Source organism: Dermacentor albipictus, chromosome 1 (genome assembly GCF_038994185.2).
Source record: "Dermacentor albipictus isolate Rhodes 1998 colony chromosome 1, USDA_Dalb.pri_finalv2, whole genome shotgun sequence".
NCBI classification, from domain to species: Eukaryota; Metazoa; Arthropoda; class Arachnida; order Ixodida; family Ixodidae; genus Dermacentor; species Dermacentor albipictus.
Window position 1 is genome coordinate 409,394,388 of NC_091821.1, and position 20,443 is coordinate 409,414,830.

The following is a 20,443-nucleotide window of genomic DNA, read 5'->3' on the forward strand; positions in this document are numbered from 1 at the left end:
GTGTGCTACCTCGTTGAAGTTGACTGCGGGAATGTCTGGAGTCGTATGCGCTGGGAACCAGAGCAATTGCCTGCCGTTCTTCTCTGCATCGGAGAACTTTGCTTCATTGACTCTGATGATGTGCCATGCCTCACGAGAGATCCTACCTTTTGCATAATTTCTAATGGCCGCTTGAGAATCGCTTATGATGTACTGAGCATTCGTGGAGACCAATGCTAGTGCAATGGCTACCTCCTCTGCGGTCTCGGAATGTTTCGTATTAACTGATACGCTTGTAAGGGGTTTTTGGGTGTGATCTACGATTACTGCTACATAGCTATTTCTGTCTGGGTATTCAGCCGCGTCTACGAAGATTGATCTGTCGTCTGACCCAAAGCTTCGGATAATTTTCTCTGCTCTACTCTTGCGTCTGCCGTCGTTGTAACCTGGATGCATGTTTTTGGGTATATCTGGTACCAGGAGTTTGTCACGAATTTATCTCGTTATCGTCCTCTTTTCCCCGTATAGATTGTGATAATTCATTCCTAGTTTGCTTACTATATGCCGTCCCATTTTGGTTTTGGTTAGTCTCTCTGCTTGAGATGTTTGTTGTGCTTCTATGAGTTCGTCCAGTGTGTTGTGGAGTCCTAAGTTTAGCAAGAGATCCGTGCTCGTACTGATGGGAATCCCTAGAGCTAGTTTGTATACCTTTTTATCATGTTGTTAATTTTACGCTTTTCAGCTGCAAACCAATTGTGGAAGGCTGCTATGTATGTGATCTGACTGATTACGAATGATTGTATAAGCCGTATGATACTTTCTTCCTTCATACCTTGGTGCTTGTTAGTAATTCGTTTGATTAATTTCATGGTGTTTGTTACCTTTGTGTCTAACTTCTTTACGGTTTCCTTATTTGTGCCTTTGTTCTCGATTACCAGACCCAGCACTTTGAGCTGGTTGACTATTGGGATATTCCGCCCGTTCTTAGTGTGTAGCTTGAATTCCTCATGAGCCTTGTTTCTGTCGTATCCTTTGGGAAGCCTGCCTCTAAGTGTGGGGCGGTACAATAGAAGTTCAGATTTCTCTGCAGAGCATGTGAGGCCTGTTCCTATGAGGTGTTCCTCTACTGTGTTAATTGCAGTCTGGAGTCGTTGTTCTATTGATCCGTCGCTGCCATCACAGGTCCAGATAGTAATATCGTCCGCGTAGATTGTGTGATTCAGGGACTCTATGTGATTTAATTTTTCGGGTAGTTCCATCAAGACGAGATTAAACAGCATCGGCGAAATGACAGCGCCTTGCGGCGTGCCGGCCCCCCCTATGTCGATCTCGGGCGACTTGAGCCCTCCGACGGAGATGACTGCTTTCCTGTCTGATAGGAAGCTCTTGATGTAGTTATACGTCCGTTGCCCTAGTCCTATTCGTTCGATGTTTTCCAATATGGTTGCGTGGTTGGCATTATCGAAAGCTTTTTTAAGATCAAGGCCCAAGATGGCCCTTGTCGAGCGCGTGTTATAATCAATTATCTGATGCTTAAGTTGGAGCATCGCATCTTGTGTCGAAAGATTTTTGCGAAATCCTATCATTGTATCTGGGTATATGTTATTATCCTCTAAGAAGTTGTCTACTCTATTTAAAATGACATGTTCCATTAATTTTCCGACGCAGGATGTTAGGGAGATTGGTCTGAGGTTGTCTATCTCAAGCTTCTTACCAGGTTTTGGAATAAGCGTTATCGTCGCTTTCTTCCATTGAGCTGGCACTTCTCCCTTTATCCAACACTCGTTTATGTATTCTGTTAGTTTGGCTATCGATTCATCATCCAGGTTCCTGAGAGTCTTGCTGGTTATACCGTCCGGGCCTGGGGTGGATTTGGTGTTTAACTTGTGTAGGGCCGCGCGGATTTCTGCCTCCGTGAGTTCCTCGTCTAATTTTGCGTTTGTATTCACGCTGTAGATAGGATAGATGCAAGGGGGTGCCTGTTTTAAGTATTTCTGCTGTAATTCATTGAGAAATTCCTCTTCTGTACCCTCATATGCGTGTATTAACTTAATAATGGCTTGCATGTGATTTTTCTTGTTATTGTCATGGTCAAGCAGGAACCTGAGCATGTGCCACGTTTTGCCGGTGCTTAATTGTCCGTCCATGGAATTACATATCTCGTCCCATTGTTGTTTGGTCAATTGCTTAGCATGTTCTTCTATTTTTTTGTTGAGGAGTGCTATGCGCTTTCTTAACTTTCTGTTATGCTTCTGACCGCTAAGTCTATTCTGAAGCGACTGCTTAGCTTCCCACATGTGGAGAAGTCTGCTGTCGCATTTATCCAAGTTAGATTCAGGTGGTGCTATTTTTGTGGCAGCTTTGACGTCATCACTGAGCTCCTTAGTCCATTGTTCTATATCTGCGATTGATCGTTGCTGTGTCTTCTCTCGCGTTCTACGAAATAGTTCCCAGTCTACTAATTTGATCTGTCGTTCCTTGGGTCTATTCGGCCCTTCTCTGACGTGTAACTCTAATATGCGGTGGTCACTACCCAAATCTTCCAGTGTGTTGTGCCACGTCGCCTTTTCATTATTCTTGGTAAAGGTTAGGTCTGGGGTTGTGTCCCTGTTTAGCGCCGTGCCTACTCTGGTTGGAGTGGCGGGGTCTGTGACGAGCGTGAGGCCTAATTCTTGCGAATCGTTCGATAAGTCCCTTCCTTTTGCTCTGATATATAAGTATCCCCACGTGGTGTGTGGGACATTGAAGTCTCCTCCTATAACTACCGGATTTTCTCCAGCAAGTCTGAGTGTTTTCTGGAATAGGTTCTTGAATTTGTGTTTATGTAGCATGGGGTTACTATAAATGTTGGGAATAAATAAGCTACGTCCTGTCTTTTTTTGTGGGATGAGTTCCAATAGAATATTGTCAATGTGCGTTATGCCTGTGTTGTGCTGCATGCAAGTTATGTTTCTTTTTACCAGAGTAGTTAATGCCCTGGCGTCTCCTTCGGCATAGCCAAAAGATCTGTATCGTGCTAGCTTCGCAATCCCGTGTGTTTCCTGCAGAATTATGACGTCCGGTGTATCCTTGTCTTTCAAATACTGCTGCAAAACTGACTTTTTGTTTTCGTAACTTCTACAATTCCACTGCCATATCCTGAACCCTTCTTTAGCGCGCCTCATTTCGGCTGCGACCATGGGAGGGAGACGGGAGGTTGGAGAGAAGCTGATCTTATATAATTATGTGGTTGTGAAGTGGGTAAGGATTGTGGTGCTTCTGACGCAACGGAGGGGAGTCCATTACCTGGTGAGTCGTTTGCCTCTAGGATGTCTAATCTACTCATAATTGCTGCTATTGCGTTAGCCATTTGATTCATCATTTCGTCCCGTTTTTCATTTGACTTTTGTATTTCTCCTAGGCTCTTTTGAATATCGGCTAATGCTTTATCTACCACTGCGTTATCTTGTTTATCACTGATGGCTTGGGCCTTGCGTTTGAGTGGAGGGGGGTCATCCCCTTCGTCCATCTTATTGTCCGGAATTTCAAATGGCTCTTTCGTGCTCGCCTGTGGAGCGGGAGTTACCTGATTTATTTGGTTTTTTCCTTCCTTGAGAATTTTAATTTCATCGCTCATACGTGCTAGCAAAATCCTCAACTGTGCGTTCTCGTGTTTTAGTTGCTTGATCTCGTTATTAATGGCAGTCTCCCCACCAGCCCCCGGGCGCACGCCATCGACCACGTCTGCCCAGCTCACCGTGTTAGTCTGGTTTGCTGAAGAGGATGGCCTAGTTCTGGACCTGGATCTGGATCGTGTACCCGGTGTCCTGGAGCCGGACCGGGATAAGGATCTGGTGGTGGATGGAGACCTTGTTCCCGATCTGGAGCGTCGTTCCCTGGCGTTTCGGAGGCCAAGCGTTCCGCGAGACTCTGCTCTGTCTTCTCTTGAGATAGCGTCTTCATGTTCTTCTTGTCGTTCTCGTTGCGGTCTGTGCCATTGTCTCTGTTTAACGATGAAGGGCTTCTTGAATTTGGCTTTGCGCGTCTTGTCTGCGGTCGGATGGTCCTCGCCGCATAACTGACATTTAGGTTGGCACATGTGGTCTTTATCTGGGTTTGATGTTCCACATCCCGCACAAATCTTGTTGTCAGGGTTGGGACATACATCTCCTCTATGTCCAAGTCTGTTGCATTGATGACAGAAATCCACTTGTTGCCTGTACAGGGAGCAAGGGAGTAGCGTTGCCCTGTATCGGACGTACGTGGGCACTTTGTGTCCTTCAAAGAGCACAATCACTGTGGTAGTATTACTGAGTCTTTTTGCTGCTATCGCCGTTGGGTTTTTACTCGTAACCACGGCTGCTGTGATGTCTCTTGGGCCCTCGTCGAGCGGGATTCCTCTGATGACTCCTTTGGCCGTCATGTCAGGCGCTGTCTCGTAAGCATTGGTCTCGTAAAACTTGTCTTGAATCTTTATACGTGCTACTTCCTGATATTTGTTTGCCCGCTCTTGATCCGAGGTACTGACGATGAGGATATTTTGATAATTGTTGGGGCAGACAATGTACTCCTCCCTTTCGTCTCGAGGAATACCTGCCGCATCTTGTACCGCAGCTGTGAGGGGAACTATACCGTGCTCGGATAATTTGAGTCCTCCACGTGGTCTGATCACAACCTTGTAATCCCCTCTTGGCAAATGTGGCATTCTGCTTTCCTTGCGTATTTGCTCTAGCCGGCCTTTCCATGGGTTATTGTTGCGCTTGTCGAGCCGCGTCGGCGACAAGGTGCTCTCGCGATTTTGGGAGGGTCGCCGGTCTGATCTTCTGTGTCTGACCTCCTTCCATCCCTTGCTTGTATCCATTTCTTCCTGGAATATGCTGCGCCCCTCTACGGTGACTTCCATCATTGAGAAAATGATCGGCAAATGTTGAGGAAGCCGGCTCCGGCGCGTGGCCTCGCGGCTCTGCCGCCACGAGGTCCGGCCAAAATATTGTCGTAGAGGCTTGAAAAATGGGAATCCCACCTGGTTTTCGGTATCCACTTGTTCCTGGGAACGAGCTGAGTGCGTTGGCGTGCAATAGCGGGTGGCTTTTTGGCGATTTGCGCTAGAAGAACATTCGTAGAATACGGAGCCGACGTGATGTGCATCCGCTCCCTCCGGCTTCTTCTTCTTCTTCACCGTTAAAAAGTTCTCCTGAACATATACTGCTGAACAATTGTAAACAAGTTGTCATTTAGGGCTACTGTACCGACAAGAGCGTAATAATCGTACGGTAATGGTATGGAAAAATTGTTGAAAATGTGCTGCACGCCTAAGGATGTATCATTGTTATTACTTGCTTGCGCAGTAGCAACTTCTAGCTTATGACACCGCTTGTGGCCTAGCAGACTATCCCATCTGTGAGAACAGTGACTGTAAACTATTCTTGCTTTGAAGAGGGTATGGTAGACTAAAACTATTTGAACATTTTTTTTTCAGAGAGTGGCTCTCGCTAGTATGGTGTTTCCAAAAAAAGGAAAAGGTTGACTTTGGGCATAAATGGTTTTTAAGCCTCTCTTACGGGTGTAATTTCCTTGCTGTGCGTTTTATGAACAAAGGGCAATGCTGGGGCTGACATTTAGTTTTATGCAAAAAGTTTTGATTGGGTTTGGTCAGCAGTCTTTCTTTTTTTCAACAGAGAAAAAGAGACGTTGGCCGCGACATTTCGAGTACAATCGTGAACTACGCTCTATTAAACTTATGAACGTGACGCCGACGAGAAGATGGAAGAGAGAGCCCTGATGACTAATCTTTTCATGCCCACTTATTACATTACGCTCCGTCTCGAAGAGCACGCTTCTCTGGGTCAAGCAAAAAGTGCTATATGAAGAAAAAAAAACAAGGCCGATTTTTTTGGGAAACGGAAAGTAATCTTGATGCAGGCAAACGAATGAAATTCGAGCTGCTGTATTCAGCTAAAAACATATAGTTTAGAAGCAAAAGCAAAGAAATAGAAAAAAATGAATATGCCAAATAGTATAACACTGAGGCCAACAAATTGTAATGATTCTTTAAAGTGTGAGCAATTGTTCGCAATGTCCAAGCCACATTTCTACAATCATAGCAAATTTTTAGGAAGTTATCTAGAAAATAGGTGAAGGACAAATTCTCATGGCTACCAGCGGACAAACTTGTTTGGCAATTTTGATAACATGCACAAAGTTTACGAATATAGGGTGATGATTATTATTTTCTTTTTGTTGTCTGCAAAAGCTTGAACTTGAACAAAAGGTCACGTCTGAGGTCCCAATGTCTCACTCTAACTGAAACAGCGCTGCACGAATTCCTTACATTAGCCCTACGTGTTCAATTTCGGGAAATAGCTTTAGTCGTGGTCATTGCTATGAGTTTTGTTTGCATGGGAGCATCAAAATTTTACGAGACTTCCGCTACTTAGTACCGCGTACTCCTGGATGACTTCGTCGTTGCTATAAAAAAAAAAAAGTCAGGCACCACGCCTGCAACACGCAAGTGGAAAACAAAGTGCGTCAGGCTCGTCTCTTTTAATGCGATTGGCATTCCTTGTTTATATCGAGAATTTTGTGTCTGTCCGTCCGTCCGTCCGTCCGTCCGTTCTCCTTGCGCTGTTTTTCAATAAAAAAAAATGCTTCGAAAATTTCTTTAGAGCAACGCGGTGAAAATTTCAATGAGTCCCTCAAGCACAGTATCTCGACGCTGTAGCACTGCGTCACGAATTCCCGCAGACAGCGAGATAGTAATACTATATTTAATGTGGCTGGTATTTAATACCCCATTTATTTCTCATGCAAATTATTGCAATGCTATGTGGAGAACAACGTCTCAGAAATGTTCAGACATTCTCTTTCTTACAAAAGAAAGCACTGCGCCACGGCCCTCGGCTTTCTACGTTCGTCATAACAAGTGCTCTATTTTTCCTCGTGAGATCCTACCTCCTTCAGGGTGTTTATCAATATAACCTCGCCGTGAAATATAAATATAGCATAAAATGAAGCTATCCAGGAATTCTTTATGTGTGTTAGCTAACCAAGCCTAACCAAGCCAATACAGCATTCAGGAGCGGGAGTTCTGAGCCGTGTGTTTTTCGCTAATTAATCGTGGAAAAGATAGGCTGCAGTGCCAACGGCCTGTAGTACTTGACAACCTCAGAAAAGCGAACATAGATGTAAAGGTATTCACTCCAAAGTTCGAGCATATGATTGATTGCGTGATTGTGAATAAAAATAAATGTATGTCGTATTTATGTCAGCGTTCCTTGTTTGCTTGTAAGAGAGGGAGAAATGAATTGCTTTTTCTGCAAAGTGTACTTTTATACATACTTTCATATGTGTCTGGAAAGATGGTTCGCAATGACATAATTGTCTGTGATCGCGTTAGATAGGAACTGAGTGCGTAGGAATAAATTTAATATTTTGGTTGAGGTGCATACCGTTGAGATGTTGTTTACATGCATACACATGCCGTAATACGCATGTTTGTCAGCGTATTTATACGTGACCCACATAATTCGAAATATTTGCTGCCAAATACGATAGGGGCAAGTGCCTTTGTCGAGCAGCGGCCCTTTGCCCTTTTTCCTGGCATTTTACTTTTTGTGAATATTGAAAGCTGACATAAAGGAATGGACTGAAATTATCAGTGTTAGCACTCACCTGCTCACCATCGCCGCATTCTCGGAGGCCGTGCAAATGTAGGGAGCTTTGCGCGCCCACCGCTAGAAGGCCCAGGGCGTCCAGATGGAGTAGGGAGCGAACAAAAGTGCGCGACTCGTGTGAAGGCTCCAGAAAAGGGAAGCGCGAGAGAGTAGCTCGGCTGCAGTACAAGACTTATACGCAAAGTGTTTCGACGGTGTGTGGCTTGAACACTGCTTGCACATTAATCGCATTAACGTCGACAGTTATCGTGAGATGGGTTCAGGAAGTTAGTTTACATTTGATAATGAACAACAATTCATTGGTCCTTGGTTTGCAGTTGATTAATTAACACTTGTTAGGCCGCTGTTGGAAAAGTAGTTCACGTAAAATTTTAATGATTGTTTATTATAAAGGTGGGAAAAATGACAAGGTAGGCTTATTTAGGGCCGGCTATCCCTACATCCCAACCGCGCTACTCAGGCAACTGTAATGAGGAAATAGAAGAATAAGAAAAAAAAATAAACACATGTACTAAAATCACAAGCGCAGGTCACAAGCACAGAAATAGTGTCTTTGTGCGGGCATTATCACCGGCAGCCTGCTCAAGTATCCGAGGCAGTCATTCATGTATTAACAAATCCTTTCTTTTGTTCCTATTCATACTATCTGTTTAATGTACAATAGGATGCATGCAGTAAAAGCTATTTATAAACTTTCGCTAATATTTCTAAGTTTCAAGAATGCTAGAAGGAATTTCGTTGCACCCTATGCCCAGGCGGTACTTCTCCACGAGTCGAAAATAAAGGCTGCGTTGCAAGAGACTGCTAAGAATCTCTGGACCTGGACAGGCCACCACTGGAAACTGAGCCTGGCAACGTTTAGCACGCCAACTTTCTCGAGCGGGGCCAGCTTAGCAGGGCTCGTTGATAATAACGAGCCCTGGCATAATATCCCAAGCATTTCCTGGTATGTTATTGGCTTTAGGAAGGTTAGAAGAACTGGTGTGGTTTATACAGTGCTGACTAACGGCCAATTCCTCCGCTACATAAATCTCGCAGATAAGAGAGAATAAAGGATAGGATTTGTAATTCACAAGGACATAGCGGGCAGCATTGATAATTTCTACAGCAATAATGAGAGGGCAGCAGTCGTCGTAATAAAGCTAAATGGGAGATATAGATGAAATAGAACAGTTTTATGAAGATGTTGGATTAGTGATTAGAAAGGTGCAAATACAGTATACTACAGTCGTGGTTGTCTTCAACAGTGGGCAAAAATCACTCGGGGGAAAAAAAATTGGCAACTATCACATGGATTCCAAGAATAGTAGAGGAGAGATGTTGCTAGAACTTGTGGAAATGAATACTCTCCGAATAACAAATACCTTCTTCAGGAAACGCAGTAACAGAAAGTGTACCCTCAAAAGCCGTAGCGGAGAAACAAGAAATGAAATAGAGATTGTACTCTCTACCAATCCCAGCATAGCGAAGGATATAAATGTTAGGTAAGGGGAAGCTTAGTGATCATAAATTGGCGAGGTCCAGGATTGCATTCAATTTGAAAAGAGAAACAGAAAAATTAGTCAAGAAGAAACATTCCAACTTCAACGCAGTAAGGGTAAATGCAGACAGCTTCAGGCTAGTAGACCCAAAGAAAGTGCAGCTTTAAACAGGAAGAACATAACATAAATATCCGTAAAACCGTAACTAGGCCTACTTCAGAAGCACCAATTGGAGTACGAGGTAAGGCACCAAGACAACGAGTAGGTAAGTTCTCCCAAGTACAAAAAGGACTCAATAAAAATGACAAAGCATAGAAGTGTCTGAATCAAGACATCAGATAGAATTCGCTGAACTGTCAAAGCTGATAAACAAGCTTAAGGCAAGTGGTATTGCAAAACATTTAGGAAGGTCAGAAAGACTGAGGAAGAAGTAAAATATACCGGCAGCATGAAATCAGTGAGTAGAAAGCTTGGCACAAGGCAATATTTTTGAAGTGAGAGATAAGCAGGCTAATGTCATCAGCAATTTCCATTATATAGTAAATGCAGCAGGTTAATTCTGTACTGGCATTTAGAGTACCCAGAACAGCCACGCAAACTTCATTGGAAGTAGTCATGAACAGGATAGGGAGGATCCTTTTATAACTAGCGATGAAGATAGAACACAAGGGCCCTGCAGGGCATGTCCCAGGGAGAAGCGGCAGAAAAAGATGGAATAACAATCGCGCTAATAAAAAATGCAGGAAATATTACGATTGAAGAGCTTTCGGCGCTTTATACAAAATGCTTCACAAATTAAAGTGTACCAGAGAGCTAGAAGAATGCCAGCACAATACTAATCAATAAGAAAAGACGCGTTAAATTACTGATGAATTATAGGCCCATTTTCTTGCTTTAAGTATTGTGTAAAGTATTCACCAACATAATTTACAATAAAATCCGGCCAGCACTTGACTTGCGTCTGCCATCGTTGTAACCTGGATGCATGTTCTTGGGTATATTTGGTACTAGGAGTTTGTCACGAATTTCTCTCGTTATCGTCCTCTTCTCCCCGTATAGATTGTGATAATTCATTCCTAGTATGCTTAGTATATGCCGTCCCGTTTTGGTTTTGGTTAGTCGCTCTGCTTGAGATGTTTGTTGTGCTTTTATGAGTTCGTCCAGTGTGTTGTGGAGTCCTAACTTTAGCAAGAGATCCGTGCTCGTACTGATGGGAACCCCTAGCGCTAGTTTGTATGCTTTTTTTATCATGTTGTTAATTTTACGCTTTTCAGCTGCAAACCAATTGTGGAAGGCTGCTATGTATGTGATCTGCTTAGTATATGCCGTCCCGTTTTGGTTTTGGTTAGTCGCTCTGCTTGAGATGTTTGTTGTGCTTCTATGAGTTCGTACAGTGTGTTGTGGAGTCCTAACTTTAGCAAGAGATCCGTGCTCGTACTGATGGGAACCCCTAGCGCTGAGTAGAGCAGAGAAAATTATCCGAAGCTTTGGGTCAGACGACAGAGCAATCTTCGTAGACGCGGCTGAATACCCAGACAGAAATAGCTATGTAGCAGTAATCGTAGATCACACCCAAAAACCCCTTACAAGCGTATCAGTTAATACCAAACATTCCGAGACCACAGAGGAGGTAGCCATTGCACTAGCATTGGTCTCCACGAATGCTCAGTACATCATTAGCGATTCTCAAGCGGCCATTAGAAATTATGCAAAAGGTAGGATCTCTCCTGAGGCATGGCACATCATCAGAGTCAATGAAGCAAAGTTCTCCAATGCAGAGAAGAACGGCAGGCAATTGATTTGGTTCCCAGCGCATACGACTCCAGACATTCCCGCAGTCAACCTCAACGAGGTAGCACACCGCGAAGCTCGAGGTCTTACTCACCGAGCTGAGCAAAGAGTGACTTCCATCGGTCAGGAGAACGCGGAGGATGAAATCTGGAGAGAAAAAGATATATTAACAAGATTTAGTGATATTACCAAATTCTATCAAAATCGGAGGCGTGTATTACCACCGCCTCACACTAAACTGAACAGAGCTGAGTCCGTTACTTGGAGGCGACTACAAACAGAAACTTATACGAGTCCCGTGCAACTAAAAACTTTCTACCCCGATATATACGAGAGCGATATGTGCAAGCTATGCAAGTCTGTTAGAGCCACCCTTCAACACATGTTGTGGGGATGTGAAATATACCAAAATAAATTGGCAGTCTCCCCAGAAAATCTACGGGCGCGGTGGTCGGCCGTGCTGCTCAGCTCAGAACTCCAAGACCAACTTTGGGCCGTCCAGCGAGCCAAGGAAGCCGCACGGGAGCAGCAGCTCCCAGTGGCCATCTAGGCGGCCCCAGGCCCGGGCCTCCCAATCGCCGGATTCCAAATAAAGTTCTCTCACTCACTCACTCACTTGACTTCAATCAACCAAGAGAACCGGCTGGCTTTAGGAAGTGATATTCTGCGATGGATCACGTCCGTGTCTTCAATAAGATAACTGAGAAATCTGTGGAGTACAACTAACATCTCTATGTGGCCTTCATAAAATATGAAAAGGCATTTGATTTAGTAGAAATACCAGCCGTCATAGAGGCATTACGTAATCTAAGAGTACACGGTACATACGTGAATATATTGGAAAATATCTAGAAAGATTACACAGCTACGTTGTTTCTCCACAAGAAAAGTTGAACATTACTCATTAGGAAAGGGATCAGGCAAGGAGACATAATCTGTATAATGTTATTCGCTGTATGCCTAAAAGAAGTATTGAAACTGTTAGACTGGGAAGGCCTAGGAGGGAGGAGCAAATATTTCAACAAACTTTCGTTTTCAGATGATATTCTCCTGTTCAGAAACACTGGGGAGGATTTGCAATAAATGATTGAGGACCTTAGCTGACTAAGTGTAAGATCAGAGTTGAAGATTATTGTGCAGAAGACAAAGGTCATGTTCCATAGTCAATCAGCCTCTAGAGTTCGTGCAGGAGTTAGTTCGTCTAGGTTAATTACACGCAGGGGACCGTTATTATAAGATAGAAATTACAGGAGGATAAAAATTGGTTGGAGTGCATAGGGCAGACATTACCAAATCTTCTGTGGGAGCTTACTAGTGTCGTTGAAAGAAAAAGCGTGTAAACATTGCGTTCTACCGTTTATAACATTAGGGGCAGAAACTTATAGATTAACAAAAAATCTCGATAACAAGTTAAGGGCCACGGAAGGAGCGATGTAACGAAAAATTTTTGGCGTAACGTTGAGAAACGGGAAGTTAGCGGCGTTGATCAGAGCTAAAACGGGGATAGCAGATGTTCTAGTTGACATTAAGAGAAAGAAATCGAGCTGGGCAGGTCATATAATGCCTAGGGCAGATAACAGGAGGGCGATCAGAGATACAGAATGGGGGCGAAGGGAAGGAAAGCGTTGTCGGCAGAAAGTTAGGTTGGGTGATGAAATTAGAAAATTTTCAGACGCAAGTTGGAATCAACTAGCGCGAGACAGGGAGCATTACAGATAAATGGGAGAGGCATTCGTCCTGCAGTGGACAGAAATATTAGGCTGATGATGATGTGAGAAGACACACTGACAAAATTTGCACACCAATGGGAGATTTTATTGATGTGACAGTGCCGTCGCTGTAGACATGATAGTACGTTCTGTAGCAGTTCAAAAGCGAAATATGTCAGCACAGACCGAGAAGCATTTTGTTTGCTGTCGAATCCAGGTACTGATGTCACAATCGAAGAGGAAGGAAGTTTACACAGTGGTTTTGTAGGCACAGAAAGATTGTGAAAGATCGGCGGGGATGAACTGCAGGAGCTGCATAGCAACTTGAAGCAAACGGATGAACTGGCATTCTGGAATCAAAGCCCACGCGAGTGTGCATAACGCCCTGCAACAGGAACATGAAACGGAAGGCGTCTGCTTTTGGCGAGGGTTCCTAAACAGTCGACGTGTTTTTCAGCCAGGCCTAGACGCTCCCTCAGTACTTCTGCTTGCACGTTTGTTTGCGTATCTGTGTACGATTATGTGCACTAAGTATGTGGGCATTCAGAAATTTAACATAAAAGACAAATAGAAGAGAATGTAGAACTATGCACGTCATAGTTCTGCACACAAAATAATATAGATGGCGTATGTTTAAAAATGCAGATTTGCACAGTCGCGCAGGGCTTGATTAAAAGTGACACATAAGAACAAACAGGATAAGTCTGTTTCGTAGGCAGTCACATCTGTTTGTAAAAAGAGAAAGCAAAAAAGAAATAGAAGGAACACATTTGAGAACACGGTTTTTTAGTAAAAAAGATACCTGCACATGACTTGCTTCAGCCCTTTATTTCACCTGAGTGGCAGGCATATATGACCAATTTCACAGTGCAAGCATGAACTTTGTCCTGATAGACAACATTCTGACTTGTGCAGTCTTTGTATTTTCAGATGTTTGCCCTCCCCCCCCCCCCCCCCTGCGGTCAAATATAGCTATTTACTTGCATAGAATTACCGCTGTTACGCTCTTAAAAACAGCTGCTGTTCAACGATTATATATCAATAATTTCATATCCCCTCACCCAATTCTCTCATTATTTAACGAACGTTTCAGATGCACTCACGAGAAAATTCGGATGATGAATTTGGTATCGCTTTTTTGCATGTGTCCGTTTGTTTCGTGCAGCTAAACAAAGAACAAAACCGTTGAGCACATGCCGCCTTTGTTAAATGAAAATTTTATTGTACCTTTCCTGAGAATGATTATGTATTTATCTGAGCGGTTGCATGCATATGGTTGTAGCACATTTAAACTCATATGTACGGTAATTACTTAATAACAATTAAGCCACAGGACTTTAGCAGGAAGAAGAAAGAAAGTCAGTAAGCTCCATGAAATAGGCAAGTACACCAAAATTTCTACGCAGTAATTTGTGCAATTAGAAGCCTGGCCTAATAAAACGTGAAGGTATCCTTTAGAAACTCACGTTACGGTTTTACCAGCAGCGACGTGCACTTGTGCAACATGTTTTACAAACCTTAGCAAAACACTGCTCTCAGTCGAAGTGCCAACAAAACCATATATTGCCATGCTTCAGCTAAGAAGGCCTAAGGCCAGATCGAGGTATCATAATAGAGAACAACGTTGAAAATGGAATGCTTGCAGTGTGCTGTTCAACAACACTGCCATTTGTGAAATGACGGGATCAACTGACATACTGCGGCAGAAAATGGCTCCAGGTTTGTTCATAGGGCACACTACAGTTCAAGAGTTTAATTAAGTACTTTGAATGGAATACTTATCTTTAATGCTCCTTCGGAAGCGGTACAAATGCACCAATTATTATATTGAATTGGCAGAGTGCGAAACAGACATATTTGTGGCAAGGTTACCATCGCACGAATAATATTTGGACAATAGGCTTTATGCATTCTCAGCTGAGAGGTATGATCTGTTCAGGCTGCTCTAACGCGCATAAATGTGACGCGTATCAATTTTGGTGTCAGCGTGCGGCTTGAACGAGAACCATATTGAGTGAGAAATAAAAAGACGTTCGTGCCATTGCAAAAAGAGCAGCCGCTTGTGAATTACGTGAGTGACGCCATTAAGGAAAACTATAAAAGACTTCTGAGACTTTAGCAATTGCTTCGGTTGAGGGAAGTTTTGCTGTGACAGCAGCAAGCTCTCACAGCGGGAGCCATCTCGATAGCAGCTCTTGCCGATACTTACAATGAAATTTTTGTCCGCTACCGTATTAGCTGCTCTGTCTACCAAAATGTATGCTCAAGCGCCGTTACAACCAGAATCTGTGTGGCAGACAGAAATTAGATACGTCGGTATTGGCAAGCTCAGTAAGTGCGTGGCATGCATAATTGCCACAGGTAGATATAGCGAAACTCAGAATCTGCCTGACACGTAAATTCCCACGTATAGTTATCTCCAAGCTCAGAATTTGCGTGGTCTACAGAATTCCCACACATAGCTATTGCCGAGCTCACAATCTGCGTGGCACACAGAATTCTCACACATAATTATTGCCAAGCTCACAATCTGCGTGGCACACAGAATTCCCACACATAATCATTGCCAAGCTCACAATCTGCATGGCAAACAGAATTCCCACACATAGTTATTTCCAAACTCAGAATCAGCGTGGCACACAGAATTTCCACACATAGTTATTGCCAAGCTTAATATCGACGTGGCACACAGAATTCGCACACATAGTTATTGCCAAGCTTAATATCGACGTGGCACATAGAATTCCCACACATAGTTGTTGCCAAGCTCACAATCTGCGTGGCAAGCAGAATTCCCAAACATAGTTATTTCCAAGCTCAGAATCTGCGTGGCACACAATATTCCCACGCATAGTTATTTTCAAGCTTACAATCTGCGCAGCAAACAGAATTCCCACACATAGTTGTTGGCAAGCTCACAATCTGCGTGGCACACAGAATTCCTACATATAGTTATTGCCAAGCTCACAATCTGCGTGGTACACAGAATTCCCATACATAGTTGTTGCCGTGTTCACAATCAGCGTGGCACACAGAATTCCCACACATAGTTATTGCCAATCTCAAAATCTGCGTGGCACACACAATTCCCACACATTGTTATTGCCAAGCTCACAATCTGCGTTGCACACAGAATTCCCACACATAGTTATTTCCAAGCTCAGAATCAGCGTGGCACACAGTATTCTCAGATATAGTTATTGCCAAGCTCAAAATCTGCGGGGCACACAAAATTCCCACACATTGTCATTTCCAAGCTCACAATCTGTGTGGCACAGGTAAATTATATGTGTAGCTATTCCAAAGCTCAGAACATATGTCTGGTGCAAATAACTCCCACAGTTAGATATTAACAAAGTCATAATCTGGTCCACAGAATTCTTTACCTAGTTATTGCCGAGCTCGTAATGTTCGCGGTACAAAGAAATCTCCCACGTAGGTATTGCCGTGCTGAAAATCTTCTCAGGAATTAGCGCGCCAGGCTTTGAACCACATATTGCTACATAGACACGAGTTAGATACTCGGTGATTGGCAGTTACTTTTTTTTCAAAACACGGTGAGGTTGATGTTGGAGATGTGGAGGTTGAGGACCACCACATGATCCTGCCGAAAGATAATGATGATACTGTGGAAAGGACGTTCACAGCGAAGCAAGTTTCAAGATTTTAATTGATGTCACAGTAGATGATTTACTACTCCCTTAACAACGGCATCATTTTCATGAAGGTTTGTGTTTCACTGCAGAAAAGAAGTGTTAGTATCTCTATCAATTCATCCGTCAATTTTATTTCAGTATCAAGGGCAGACGAAAGTCATCAATCAGGCTTGACATTACTTTCACCCAAAACGTCGGCATATAGGGCATGCAATAAAAACAGGCCTTGAGCATGAACAAAATCTACGTAAGAGCATACAGAGTCCAGGTGTAGTAAATATGCTTCATAAATTAGTTAATAATGCTTTTAATTGACTCGTAATTTCCTGGAAATGGGTAACTTGTTGAGAAGTATACAGCAACGACATCGTATTAGTGAAGTTCACCCGTACTTATAGTTCATAGATGACAAACTATCATCGCTAAGTTGCTGCTGCTTAGCTACGTCGCTGTTGCTGTCCCTATATCCTTGGTAACACTTGTCTAAGCGCTCTCCTTGCTTTATTTTTGTTCCTTACTGACTACTACTATTTAGTCGTCATTGCAGCTGCAATCATATTTATGAGAGAGCTATCAGGATACCGAACACTCGACCGCGAAATATTTTGAGGCCTAGGCCTCCGTAACGTGTTCCAGTTTTTTCACGGCTTCTCAAATCAGGCTCTATTCAGTGGTGCATTGGGGTGGCCGCACGAGAAAGTATAGAACGGTTGGCTCCTGCGAAATTGTTGGACATAGATATAAAGAATGCAAACCCATAGATCATTTTGCGACGAACAACAAGTCAGACCACCAGAAATCAATAAAATGTGATCAACACAATTCGCTTCAGCAATGGCATAACGTTTGTGGCGCCATAAAGCGCCGGAGAGAAGAACCGTTGCGTTTCGATGATCGATGCCCAGATGGCGCTCCGCTGCAGCGCTGCCGTGCCCTGCGGCATGTTTCTGGAAGCTCCGTCGTCCATTACGCTCTGCCCTCTGCTCGGGGCCCTGTTAATGCGCTAGCAGAGGCTCGAGCTCCAACCTGCCTTGGGCGGTCCTATTATCTTTCGATAATAAACGACCTGTCACTTGCCGGCGTATTGATAGCCCCTAGACGAAAGGCACAACCTTGTATGAAGCCTCCGCGCTTTGACGTTGAGGGTAACTCCTGCCCTCTTCACCGAAGTCAGACCCGCATATCTCTCCCGCCTTCTTTTGCTTCTTTACGCGGTTTTTTTTCTTTCTTCATAGAAAACAGCAGTGCTTGATTCAACTTGCGCAAACGGCTCTCTTGGCCCAACAACTGCATAGGCAGAAAAACGAGACGATTAACCGAGGAAAAAGTGGCGCAAAGAGCGTAAGTACGCTATGTACGCAAGCCTAACATATAAGGGGGTGGGCCTTTTTTTTCATTTCCAATTATTCACTCTAGTCAGGTTCAAAGTACTCGCACCAAACTTGTTCTCAGTTGCTTTTGAGTTGGTGCAATGCAGCTCGCAAGAAAAGACCTCGTAAAAAAGCGAGATATCTTGAAGTTAATAAATCTCGTTTCCTTCGTTAGATAAACTTGAAAAGGTTTAGAACTAGTGCATATTGACATCGGTAAGTAAAAGAAAGCCGAGAAAGGACTCGTAACGGAAACTTGTATACGCACGCTTCAATATATTGCGTTGATTAATTATACACCGTCATCAAATCACGGCGCAATCAACTATGAGAAAACGTCAGGGAAACTAGGTTTGATTGAGCTTTTTCTCGTCAGGGAAATATTTGCGTTTGCAAATGTTACCACAAAATATGAAACAAAATCAGTTCTGATTTTCAGCATATTCCGCATTTATCTGTAACTAGTGAAATCCTACCAAACAAAAACGTACACGTGGAATTAGGTGCAAGTTGCGTTACTGTAAACGAAAGGAGAAAGGTTTGTCAGTCTATAGCACTTAATGGCCTTAAGAGTGCAGTGTGGTCAAAGCTTGGAAGATGGGATTTAAATAGGCTAAGGTGAATATGGCAAAGTTTTCATTTACGCCATTTTGCTCACGTTGATTTTTTCAATCTACTTGATAAGCATTTTTCTGTTTCTCACGCATGCAGCTATCGGTGATTGCATACAGAATGGTCTGTGGGCTTGTGCCGACCTTGTCTTAAGGGTAGCTTTTACCTGCAGCCTTCTTCATGTTCTTGATAGAAACAAAATGCCATTATATTGCACTTTGAACACAAGTAACAGATGCAATGTGGCTTTTGTCCTATTTGAATATATATTGTACTATTTGATTCGGTCCTCGAATCGAATAGTCACTGCTCTATTTCGCCATCGAATTGAATGTTGGCCAGCTGAAAATCGTGATACATTTCGAAACATTTTGAATAGTTTACGCTGTCGACTGTAGACGATCAAGCATGAAATTGAAACAAGAATCGATAACCTCCACCCCATTTACAGCGGACATAACGTACTAGAGCACGCTTCAGTAGTCTAGCAAGGAATATTGCTGAAGCTAACGTTTCCACATGAGGACTTGTATTCATCAGGGCAGGGCCCTGGCGTCAAAGCCGTGTCGAAGACATGTCTTCCTTTCGAAACATTGGATTCAGCTACATTGCTTGGTCCACTACTGTTCATCATTTCAAGCCTTTATCTTTCTGCGAATTTCTGTCCCATTTAAAGCACGCTACATCGCTGAGACTGCCAGAATTTTCCGGCTAAACACGTTAACTGACAGTAAGATGTTCTGTGGGCGCGGAATTTGGCAGGGGGAATTCTTTGATGCTATATTTAAATACAACGCCTGTGTCTTCTCATTGGATTAAATCAGGACGCCTTTCTTTACAGCTTACTTTTATATAATAGCGGTACTACCTACCGCGATCATTCGAACTAGAGAAAAATGGATTGCTTGTCTCTCAGCCACCACCGGAGACGACATGCTTGTCTGGTTTGGTCGCGAATGTATACGCAGATATTTTTTATTTTTTTATTGAAGTGAATCTTAGGAGAGGTTGGCGCCTTTATGGTGGCACCGGCTACTCCTTGTCACTTGGCAAACGAAACAAATTTGCGTAAAAAGGGAGAATAGCGACACAAAATATAACACTCAGTAGAACACTGGGTGAATAAAAAATATACGGTCCAACAGTACATGAGTCGCAAAGTTCTGTGCATTAGTTCAGTCTACTTACAGTCCACTTACACATATATAAAGTCAGATGTTTTGAACAGCCAAAACACACAGCACATGTAATACACTGCAAGTACAGAACAGAATCATACATATCGCGTAAAAGTTGCGATCATCACATAAACCAATTATGGACCACCAACAACATTTATGTAACTCATTTAGCGTATTCGAATCATCGGGTACCTAATATTTTCCCAAAATGTTGGTGTCCTCCAAAAACTTTTTCAGAGCAAGAAGTGCTCTTTTTTGAAGGCCCGCAGTTGGCCATGGGCCAAGTACCTTTTTAAGAGTGAATGGTCTTCTGTCTAATATACACAAATTAGCTTGCAGTACCGTTCTTTGTGTATCTTATTTCGTGCATTTGAGGAGAAGATGATGCACATCTTCGTCTGGGTGGCCACAAGAACACTGCGGACTAGAGACACGTTTTATTTTGCACAAGAAGTGTTTCGTAAATGCAGTACCAAGACGCAGTCGGTGTACCAATGTTTCAAATTTTCTGTTGTCTCTTAGAGTTTCCGGCATTGATAAGTTTATACATGGGTCTATAGAGTATAACTCCGAGTAACACCAGGTAGTTTTACTAAGGCGACAAAAAATCTGTCTCAGGATCAGACGGACTTCACTACTCAATAGGGGAAGATTGGTTGTCTCTGCGTTATTGTGCGCTCGATTCGCAGCTGCGTCCGCTGCAGTATTACCAGGAATATTGCAGTGCCCAGGTATCCATTGAAATGCAATTACGTGGTTCATTGCGTTTGCTTTAGTAAGTTCTTTGAGCGTCTCATACAATAGCGAAGTGTTCAAAGAATTTTTCATATTGCTCTGTGGTAATGTGAGAGCGGCTGACGAATCGCTAAAGATAACCCATTTTTGCGAATGTTTTTCTAATGTTATGAAACGCAAAGCACAAAGGATTGCAAATAGTTCTGCCATGGTGGAAGATGTCTCCCGGGATAATTTGAATGTTTGCTCTAGCGCTAAATGTGGAATGACGAATGCT

At 43.2% G+C, this 20,443-nt stretch overlaps 1 protein-coding gene across 8 annotated transcripts in view; it reads left to right on the plus strand.

Moving 5' to 3' along the window:
- The window catches only part of LOC135918168 (neuroligin-4, Y-linked-like), a 694,509-nt gene that overhangs the window by 34,383 nt on the left and 639,683 nt on the right, over nt 1–20,443 (plus strand). For 7 of the 8 annotated variants that reach the window (XM_070532198.1, XM_070532197.1, XM_070532206.1 and 4 more), the window contains exon 1: nt 17,424–17,609. The exons of the other annotated variant lie outside the window; for it this stretch is intronic. The gene's annotated coding sequence lies outside the window, so the exon portion shown is untranslated. Of the gene's footprint in view, nt 1–17,423; nt 17,610–20,443 lie in introns of those variants that run through there. 8 annotated transcript variants of the gene reach the window in all.